We start from the raw sequence: 10640 nt of genomic DNA, 5'->3' as shown, positions 1-10640 counted from the left end.
GAATGCTGTATCCAATTGAAAGTCATTTCTGAAATTGAAGTTGGTTTTCCTTTCTTAATAATACAACCTCTTTTGTTTAGCTAAGCACTGCAGTGTCATAAATCCGGAGCTGATTTTCTCACTTTGGGGATAGGCGTCAAACAAGTGAAGAATGGGGAAATACAGGGTCAGTCTTCAAGTCAATTATATTGAAAGGAAATTTTGATAAAATTAAAACCTGTATGTGCTGGTTTATTCCCTTGAGTTTGAGCCAAATTTTCGTAAGAATGGTGTTTTGAGTCTTAAGATAACTCATTTATTGTCAAAAAAACAACCAAAAATTATGGTAGACCCTAGAGTCAAGCTAACTCTAAACCAATCAGAATGGATTGAGTGCCTTTTCGTGTAAAATTATTAATCCATCATGTCTGGCTTAATGGTTCAATTGGTTAACCCTCCTCTTGCAAGTGATGAAATCCGACATAGGTGTCATTTCTTGTCCTGACTGCTCCACTTCCTATTCAGCTCCCTGTGTATTGCCCAGGGAAGCAGCAGTGGATGGCCTAAGGCCTCACACCCTAATACCCATGTGGGAGATTTGGAAGATTCTCCTGGCTCCTGGTTTTGGAGCGGTCAACTCATAGCATTTTAGGCAGCTTTGTGAATGAACCAGAGGATGGAAGTTCTGTCTCTCCACTCTCTGTAAATCTGTCTTTCCATTAAAATAAAGAAATGTTAAGAAATTAATTCATCACTTGGTTTTATGAAGTAATTTAATAAAACTGAGGATTTAGCAGGACGATAAGATGTTACATGGAACAACGATCATGAGACTAACAGTCAAAGGCAGACTCCTTGAAATGGCTCCAGGAAAGCTACTGTTAAACTTTGAAAAAGCAAATAGAGATGAGCCAGACCTTTCTCTAAGGCTTGATTTTAGATCGTTTGTCAAAGACTAGCGTGTTTTAGTGTGTGGACTAGCTTATGGGATCTCAGTTCTGATACATTGGTCCAAATGTCCATGATTGTGATGCTATACCTCTATAGACCTAGCAACACTAGCTGTGTAAGAAGTTTAGTTGTGACAGCTCACATCTGAGATGTCACTTCTTGCTTGCCTGAAGCAACTGTGAAGTCATTTGCTATATTTAATGAATAGCGATATATATCATGTGTGTTCTGTAATACACAAAATAGGTATATTGATTTCTCTAAATCAAGCAGTCAAAATACAGTGCAATATTTTCCTTATGCCCCTGTGGAGAAAGAAAAATTATCTTTGGTTCTCACAATATAAGCAGTTTAGTATTCAATTTTGTACCACATATACCAAAAATAGAATAATACAGTGAAGATTAATACAGCCCCTGCAAAAGGATGACATAAAAATGTATGAAAATTTGCTGTATTTTCTGAAAATACATGAAACTTCTCTCTGTTCTCTAACCTATGAATTACAGGCTAGATGAGGGAGAGATAATAGTAAATTATTTATGTGAAATTACCTCCATCTATTTTCTTTTATTACAAATATGTAATATTTGCACAACGCAGGTAATCAGTAACAGGTGCGCTGTGAGTGTTATGACGTGATGGTAATGCACTAAATTTGTGAAGACATGAATGCCCTTCAAATTAAAAAAATACGTCATAAAATTCATGTGAATTTCAAAGGCAACAATTACTTTGTAGTGCTGGTGTTGAAAAAGTTTTAAATAATCAAAGCTAATATATAATTTACTTTTTTTATTCTCTTACTCTATCTACATGGAAATTAAGTCGTAAAGAAAGTTAAAGTTAGTTATGAGACTCAAGATTTGAAGCTTATGAAACAGCCACAAAGCAAAAATATTTCTATGTGTACTTTAAAAACCATATTTATTATTAATTTTAATAATTTTTTGGTAGGGGTACTCCAATAAGTTAGAAAAATGTAGAAAATTAACAGCATAATAATATTAAAAATTAATCAAGGGTTAATTAAATTACACAATTACATTGTATATGAAAACATTTAATTATGTAGATTAAAATAACTGTGCTTAAGTAAATGCAAATGGCTTGACTGAGAAGAACCACAAAACTGGAAGATAAGATGTATAAATTGGATTATTAAATGGTTATTGCCGGGGACATATAATGTGTTTCTCTGGCAAATTTTCTTGTATAATATCATAGTGCTTATCTTCAGATTTTGAATCTGAATGAAGAATAGATCATCATGTTTCTGCACAACTATTTTTTTTTTTTACCAAAGTACCGGTATCAGTGAGATTGAAACATATTAAGAGACCATGAAACAACACTACAAAAGTTTATGTATCAAAACAATTGTAAAAATAAGAGGCCATAAAAGAGATTTCCTATAACTGCATTAAATGTTAATAATGCTAATAAGTAATGTTAATAAAATAATGTTAATAAATGTTAACGGTGGATGTGGTATGTTTGATACTTTAAGTAACATCTTGACTTTTTTTTTTAGAGTTTATAATGCTGCTGGGAGAAACAGATTATAAATAAGCACAGTGAGGATTATGTTGATCAACTCTCGCCACCTAGACAGTGTTCTTAGGATAGTTCAAGCCTGAAATTATGAGGACGTACACTTGGAACAAGTGGGTGGTGTACAAAGCATAAGAATGGGAGTACGGCAAGGAAAGTGAGATGGGAAAGGGTATTCTAGATAAAGCCACAAGCACAGAAGTATTTAGAATATGGTGGAGAGGAATAGTGCTTTAAGAGAAATTCCAGGGATATTGCAAGGTGGAAACATGTTAGTTCTTGGAAGCGACTGGTGATGGAGGAGGCAAGAGTCAGACAAAGGCAAATTAAAATACGGGAAAAATCATATACTATTGGGAGCAAACATTTAAAAATAATCAAATAACAAAATTTAAGTCAATTATAAGAAATATGGGAAAAGCATTTTAGAATATAATCCAAATGCATAACATGACACTATTATTGATAACTAAAATCAGGTTAACAATACTGAGTTAAAATTTATAGGTTTTTGTTAAAAATACTATTTATTCAATATACGAGTTGTGTAATGTTTTACTCAAGGGACAAACAGTAGCTCCATATATTAAGTTTATGGAACCTATTTGGTAAGACTTTGGTTTACATATTTGTTTCTTCCGGCTACTATTAGTACTGTTACCTGACCTTCTCATGCATATACCGAAATAACAGATTTAACTCTATGGTTAGAATTTCAGTGTTGAAAAGGTAAAATTCAGCTCAAAATGGAAGCTCTGCCATTAATTGTTCACATCATTTTGTGTAAAGATGAGAAAATGTTCGTGTGCGGGTCTGATACCTAGAAACATTGTTCTCCCTCAGACACGCACCAATCAGTAACGTGATAGTGAATCCATATCCGTATGCACTTCTCTACCTCGGTAATTCTCACAGGTCTTATAATTCATTTGAATGCACAGAGTGTGGTAAAAATGGCACGCTGACTCTGCCACGCTTGAAGCTTAGGGAATTTCGAATGTTTTCTTTCATTCTTCCTCCTCTTCTCCCCTCCCTTCACCCTCCCCTTCCCTCCATCCCCTCCTCTCCTTTTCCCTTTCTTTCTTCCTTCCTTCCTTTCTTTCGCTCGCTCTCTTTCTTTCTTTCTTCTCTCTCTCTTAAAGATTTATTCTATTTAAATTAGAAAGGCAGACTTATATAGAGAAGAAGAGAAAGAATTTTCAACCTCTGATTTACTTGCCATTGACTACAACTGCCAGAACTGAGCCAAGTCAAGGTCTCTTCTTGAGGTCCCATGGAGGTGCAGGGCCCCTATGATTTGGGCCCTCCTCTGCTACTTTTCCAGGCCATGAATGGGGAGCTGGATCAGAAGTGGAGCATCTGGCAGTGGAACCAACTCCCATATGGGATGCCAGCACTGCAGGTGGAAGTTTAGTCTATAATGCAATGGCTGGGCATTTGTTTTGTTTTGCCTTTTTCTGTTTGTTTATTTTGTTTTTTTTAATAGACATGCTTTTTTGGAAGGTGGAAGGAGGAAAGACAGAAGAAAGAAAACACGAAAGATGGAGAGTGAGAGAAAACCATTTGCTGGATCACTCCCAAACTGGCAGTGGCAGTTTTGATACAGCTTGAAGCTAGGAGCAAGAAACACCATGCTGATCTCTTTGACACAAAGTACTGCTGATGGTTACAGCAACGGAAAAAAATATTGTTGCTGATAGTTCACAAAAGATGAGAACTTATCCTGTTTTATAATTACATCAGTTCCTTACACAGCAAAGCTCGAGGGCTAATCTCACAGAGATAACGTGTCCTGCGACCTCTGTATTGGTTGTCACTCAACAGGCCAATATATTTGACTTACTTTATCAAGGATTCTCGTGCACATGGGGACAGCAGTGCACTTTTCCCGAGGCTTCTGTGTAGATCCTGTCATTGATTAGTCGAGGAGCTGGTGGTACGTGTGCACAACAGGCAACTTTAATATGAAATATGTACAAAGTGTGCCCTCTGCCAGTTCCCCTGCTGAGGGCACACCTCCCAAAGCCCAGCTCTTGTTGTTTTCTTCCACTTTCTCTACACTGTTTCTCTGCTCACACTCTGTTCAACACATCCTCCTCCTTCCGGCTTCTCCACCTGCACGCTGCATGTTCATTTATTTATATTTTCCTAAATTTGAAGAAGAGCTGGTAGTGCTGTCCTAGCTGCATTTTTCTTTCTCAAAGACATCTGGAATTAAAGGACTGATTTCCATTTTAATCAACAAATATTGTAGAATAGTGTTAATGCATGGACCTGTTGGAAAATGTAGGAAATTATGCTAATAGATATAGTAGGAAATGTGAAAACAAGATAATGTTACAATATCTTCATGTGTCACCTAATCATTAGATGGCTTAAGAAATGTAAAGTTTTGAAGTAGAAAAATCAGTGTGGGTAAATATGCAAATTTGATTCATTTATCATATTTTATGTCATTTAATCATTTCTAAATGGAAATGCTATCTAACTACTGTTACTTGATTCGTAAATAACAAAATAATTTTAAGTCATGAAGATAATTACATAATTGTTTTAAAATCAAGATTTATTACAACTTGTAGCAAATCATTTAAATGTTACTGAAAGTAAGTACAAAGCAAGAATTTTTCTATAAGAAAATAATCTAATCCAATATTTGATTAATTTAAAGTTTAAAGAAACAGAGATGAACATTTTGGTTTCATAATTCTTTAAAAACAAAGATTTTTATCTTAACAAAAATATTAAATATAGGGCCTGGCGCGATAGCTTAGCAGTTAAGGTCCTAGCCTTGAATCCGCTGGGATCCCATATGGTCTCTGGTTCTAATTCCGGCGGCCCTGTTTCCCATCCAGCTCCTTGCTTGTAGCCTGGGAAGATGGTTGAGGACGGCCCAAAGCCTTGGAAGAGGCTCCTGGTTTTGTATTGGCTCAGCTCTAGCCGTTGTGGCCGCTTGGGGAGTGAATCATCCCATGGAAGACTTCCTCCCTGTCTCCCCGTCTTTATATATCTGCCTTTCCAATAAAAAAATCTTTAAAAAATATTTAATACAATAAAATTGATGTTAAAATGAATTGAAGTAAAGAGATAACTGTCTCCAAAAGTTAAAATTAAACCACGTTTGGGTAAGAATCTCAAAATCCAATTTATGCACCCAAAATATGGAACATGGCGACGTCCTTTTACCTGCTACCTCCTATAAGACCCAAATGACACAAAACACCTTCCAGATAGGAATTCAATGGTTGGTGAAATTTTGAAGAAAATACAGGGTATTATGGAATAGAACACTTTGTAAAATGATGTTAGCATCTATGTTGATGCTATCTACCGTTTTTCTAGTTCCTGGATAACCGTCACTAGTATTGAATCAGGACATTGTGTTAGCAGGCTCCTGGGACAAGGCAATCATTAGTTATAGCAATGCAACAATAATATTCTAATATCTTTGAATTTGGCATATTGAAATATATATATATATGTATTACATATATAATTCCAAACTATGGGCCAAATTGCAAGTATGTAAGCTCTGAAAGCATGAAACAGACAATGCTTAATTTTATGAAGTGTAACACGCACTAACTTTATGCCACTCAAAGAGTATTTTTGTGTTACTATATTAAGTTTGGTAAATGTAGCTTAATTCTGCTCTATCTGCATCTTAAATGACTGTGAAATCACACCATTGAACTATGCTTTGGTCGCATATAAGGAAGAGGAATGTAAAAATAATAAATAAAATATACATTTCTCACACTAAGCAAATTGCCCAGTTGTCAGAATAGACAGATTTTATTCACATTAATTATGTCCGGACCAGCTCACCCTGCAGTTATTACTAATGAATATGATTTTTCTTTTTTTTTTTTTAAGATTTATTTTTATTATTTTTTTTTTATTGGAAAGGCGGATATACAGAGAGGAGAGATAGAGAGGAAGATCTTCCGTCGGATGATTCACTCCCCAAGTGAGCACAACGGGCCCATACTATGCCGATCCGAAGCCAGGAGCCTCTTCCGGGTCTCCCACGCGGGTGCAGGGTCCCAAAGCTTTGGGCCGTCCTCGACTGCTTTCCCAGGCCACAGGCAGGGAGCTGGAAGGGAAGCAGGGCTGCCGGGATTAGAACTGGCGCCCATATGGGATCCGGGGCTTGCAAGGCGAGGACCTTTAACCACTTGCGCCACCACGCCGGGCCCATGAATATGATTTTTCTCCAAATGTTTTCTATTGTAGGGAGAACTGCTGCTTTCTTCAGCTTTTTAAAAAAAACTTAGATATCTATCATCAATTAAGAAAAATCCACATGTTTGCATACACAATATTGCTGGAGACAAAATGCAATCGTAACTAATATATTTGGTGCATTTATTTAACATAGCCAGGGGGGGCATTTGGTATTTTTGGAAAAGAAATATTTCAGATATTAAAAACAGTGCAAAAAAATGTCATCAAGTAATTATGTAAAGTTCTAAAATATGGTTCACAATATTCATCAGAATTTAATTATGAATGAGCAAAAACTGGAGGAATTCAGTGTGCAATATGTATGAAAAATAAGAGCCAAATGATGACACTAAGTAATTCACATGCTACAGACACACCCATATTTTATACAATTTACATTAAGTGTAATATTAACGTTAGGAACATAACATCTGATATTAGTGAGGACTGATGTATTTGGTAGTGCCACCTTTGATAAGTTCATTTTGTGGCCTTGACTAGGTCAGCTATTAGATTCTCAGATTTTGTGACTAAAAAAAAATCATTTGTAGTCATCGTTTTTATCTTTTTTACCTTCAAGCATTTGTGGTGAATAACAAGCAGCTGTTTTATATGAGTAAATTATTAAATAACATCCAGCATATAAACATATGGACATAATATATAGTTAGGAATAAATCCTGTGAATAATTTTATGTATTTGAATATACATTGAAAAGTAATAGTAGCAAATGTCGGGTTTAGCTGGGATTTGTTTCACATTTATTTTATTTTTATTTGAGAGATTTACAGAGAGGAAACGGAGAGATAAAGATCTTCTGTCCACTGATTCACCCCCCAAGTGGCTGCACATGCCTAAGCTGCGCTGAACTGAAGCCAGGAGGGCCCTTCAGGTCTTCCACCTGGGCGCAGGGTCACAAGGCTTTGGGCCATCATCTATTGATTTATCACTCCACAAGCGGCAAGTTGGATTAGAAGTGGCACACCAGGGACTTAAACTGGCATGTATGTGGGATCCTGGTGCCTGGGCAGTGACGATTCAACCGCTGAGCCATAGCATGGGCTCGTTGAGTACAGTTGCTAAGAAAAATGTTTGAAAGTCCACATTGCATTTGGAGTGCTGGGGTTTGAGCCCCAACTCAACCTCTGGTTCCAGCTTCCTGCTGTCATGGGCTTTGAGGGCAGCAGTTAGTTACGTTCCTATCGCCTGCATGGAAGACTGGATCGAGTTATCCGTTCCCGTCTTTGGCCCTACCTAAACCCTGTGTTTGTGGATATTTACAGAGGGACTTGGCAGATGAAAGATTCTCTTAATCTCTCTTTTTCCATCTCTCTCTACCTCTTCAAATAAAGTGAAAATAAATAACCAAACTTTCAGGAGCTATTAAAGTATGTGGTTCAAACATCAGAAGATTCACATTGTCTTTAGCTTTCTCATCTCAACATGAATTACGATTGTAGTGAGACTCCTGCAGAATGATCCACTCTCCACTTTAATTGAAGTGTGATAAAGCTCGCTGTATGAATATTCTTTCTCCAATCAATATTATTTTAAAGAGAAGACAATAATTCAAGTGCATAAACCATTTATAACCAAGTGTTTGTTACTTTAAACATCAATATATCCAATATAAGTAAATTGTAAACTGGAAAGACATTGCTTGACCACACCCCAGACTTTCAACCTTCTATCCCTTTCCATTTCTTCTTTGCTTTTCTTTTCAGTTTTGCAATCATAAACTATGCTATAGATTTAATTTTCCACTATCTTATTTTTTTTTTCCCGTCAACTTTGTCTGTAGTGCCGATTGTCAGGTAAATGTACTCAAGTTGCTCAATGTGAAATAGCGTCTTATAAAGGCTTTCAAGAAGAACGCTGGGCTTTGCTTCTGTCAAAAGTGCTTCTTTTTAGAATCAGCTCTGTTTAAGGTTGGCTGATGGTTCTTTGCCTTGCTTTGTCAGGATTTTACCTGCTGCATCACTTAGTTCTGAGTACAGCTGGAAGCAGGTCAACCTGTGACTTATGCCTTAATAAAATGTTCTTGTTATTAGCTTACCTTGGACTTGTGTGTCCCCTGCTGACTCAACGCTACTCTTAATTAGAGTTCTTAATTCCTGGCTATTTCAGTACCTGAATTTTGTATTGCAGCTGATGTTGTAACTGAGTTAATCAATACTAAACAAATTACAGGCAACTATTTCACTTACTGTCATGCTTACACTGGACAAGGCCCAGGTGATTTTTTATTTGTGTGTTTGTTTTCCCTTTTCTGCTCAACAAATTCTGTTAGGTTGTCATGTTCCCTAAGATAACAAATTCTGAAAATAGCTATCAAAGCTATGCACTATATATTTTTAAATGAGAACATCTTCTTCTTATGGTTTAATAGGCAATTCAGACATCCATGGGCATTCTAAGTGAGATATAAAGCAGCTCATCCTCTGAGTTTGAAGAAGATGAATGTGGCAAAGCATCATCAGGATGAGGCTTTTGTCTGTTGACCTTGGTGTGGAAATGAGAAGTGGTTTTAAATTCAAAGCAAAGTTAGTAGAGCTTCACAGCAACTTATTAAGCTTATATCCTAAGCTTGCATTTTTTCCACTCTCTGTGCCTGACCCCACCAGACTCTAGAATTCATCATCACAGTCTAAATGCCCACTTCCTTTGTCATAGTCTAAACAGTTCTCCAAGCTCTTAACAAGCTAGCACAGCAGATTTCTAAATAGCCTAGAGTCAGTCTACTTCCCCTTGGAATGTTATCTGTTATATGATACTCACATTTTAAGACCAGCATATGTGCTTTTCTCTATGAAGCATTTTCTCAATGATTTAAGCACTTACTCAATGCTGCTGAAGATGCCTCTAATATATTATGCTACACACAATACTGTATTCCTGGTTAGCATAGGTATTTTCCCTGTCAAATTATGATGTTGATGAAGAAACAGAAGTATATTTCTATTGGAATTTGCATTTTCAACATAGTATAGTGACTTCTGAAGTCTTCAATCAATGATGGTTGCCTGAATAGACAAAAGCTATGTGTTGTCAACTGAAAAATAACAGAGCAGAATGAGCAGTGGAAGGAACTGCTACTCAATCAAAATGCTCTGTTTTGGCTCTTCCTTTGAGCAGCTCTTCACTTTGATACTAAGGACTTTTGTCATATCAGTGCTTATGTGTAAAGTGATCTAATGGTAGAACTATCCTCACAACCTTATTGTAAAGAGTAATAATTAAAAGGTTTGACCTTGTGACCCACCTAGTATGTGTATAGTGGATGTGTGTGAGTGTGTGTGTTTCACTTAACAAATGAAAAAAAATGACATTATTTACCACTGAACCAATTTGTCTGCCATTAGAAATGTGTATTCAGCTTCTCCTCCTTTGTAAATCATAGTATTGATTACTGCAAACATTAACCAGCTAAGCTTGGTCCATGCCCTCAATAAGCAAAGATTCACAGCTTTGACTTGAGCTTTGGGAAGAGATAGATTGTCTATCAATTGGTTTTAGTAATACTAATTGTTTTATTACACATGAAGGAGGAGGAATTTCAACTGGATTCTGGAATATGTGGGCATTGTTGTAAGCATGTGAGGACTTTCTGTCCAAGGAAGAATTTTACAACAAAGAGCGAAGGAGTACGTCTCAGTCTGTTTAGTTTCCAGGAAAGATCAACTGATGAGAATAGGGTCATTTGTCATTCATTACTTAACTCTCCTAAATATACACATAAACTTTCTCCAATATAGATAACATTGTGGTTTGGGATGATGAAATCCAATCTTTCCACTTCACAGCTGTAGGAACTAAAGTTCGAATTGAGACAGTATAAAACAAAGGCAGTACCTTAGAAGATATTCTATGAAAACCCTAACAAAATGACATAAAGGGTGACTTTGGTCAGATATGAAATTTTAAGTTT

The 10640-nt window shown here is 36.4% G+C and overlaps 1 non-coding gene across 1 annotated transcript; it reads left to right on the top strand.

Moving 5' to 3' along the window:
* Positions 1 to 1284: 1284 nt before the first annotated feature.
* Positions 1285 to 1391, top strand: LOC121146901. Its single transcript, XR_005882280.1, has one exon. It is a non-coding gene; the product is annotated as a U6 spliceosomal RNA (small nuclear RNA).
* The last annotated feature ends 9249 nt before the right edge of the window (positions 1392 to 10640 follow it).

The sequence above is a fragment of the Ochotona curzoniae genome, unplaced genomic scaffold (assembly GCF_017591425.1).
Source record: "Ochotona curzoniae isolate NIBS_2020 unplaced genomic scaffold, NIBS_Ocur_1.0 scaffold_4505, whole genome shotgun sequence".
Classification (NCBI taxonomy): Eukaryota; Metazoa; Chordata; class Mammalia; order Lagomorpha; family Ochotonidae; genus Ochotona; species Ochotona curzoniae.
This window is presented reverse-complemented; position numbering and strand designations above follow the sequence as displayed.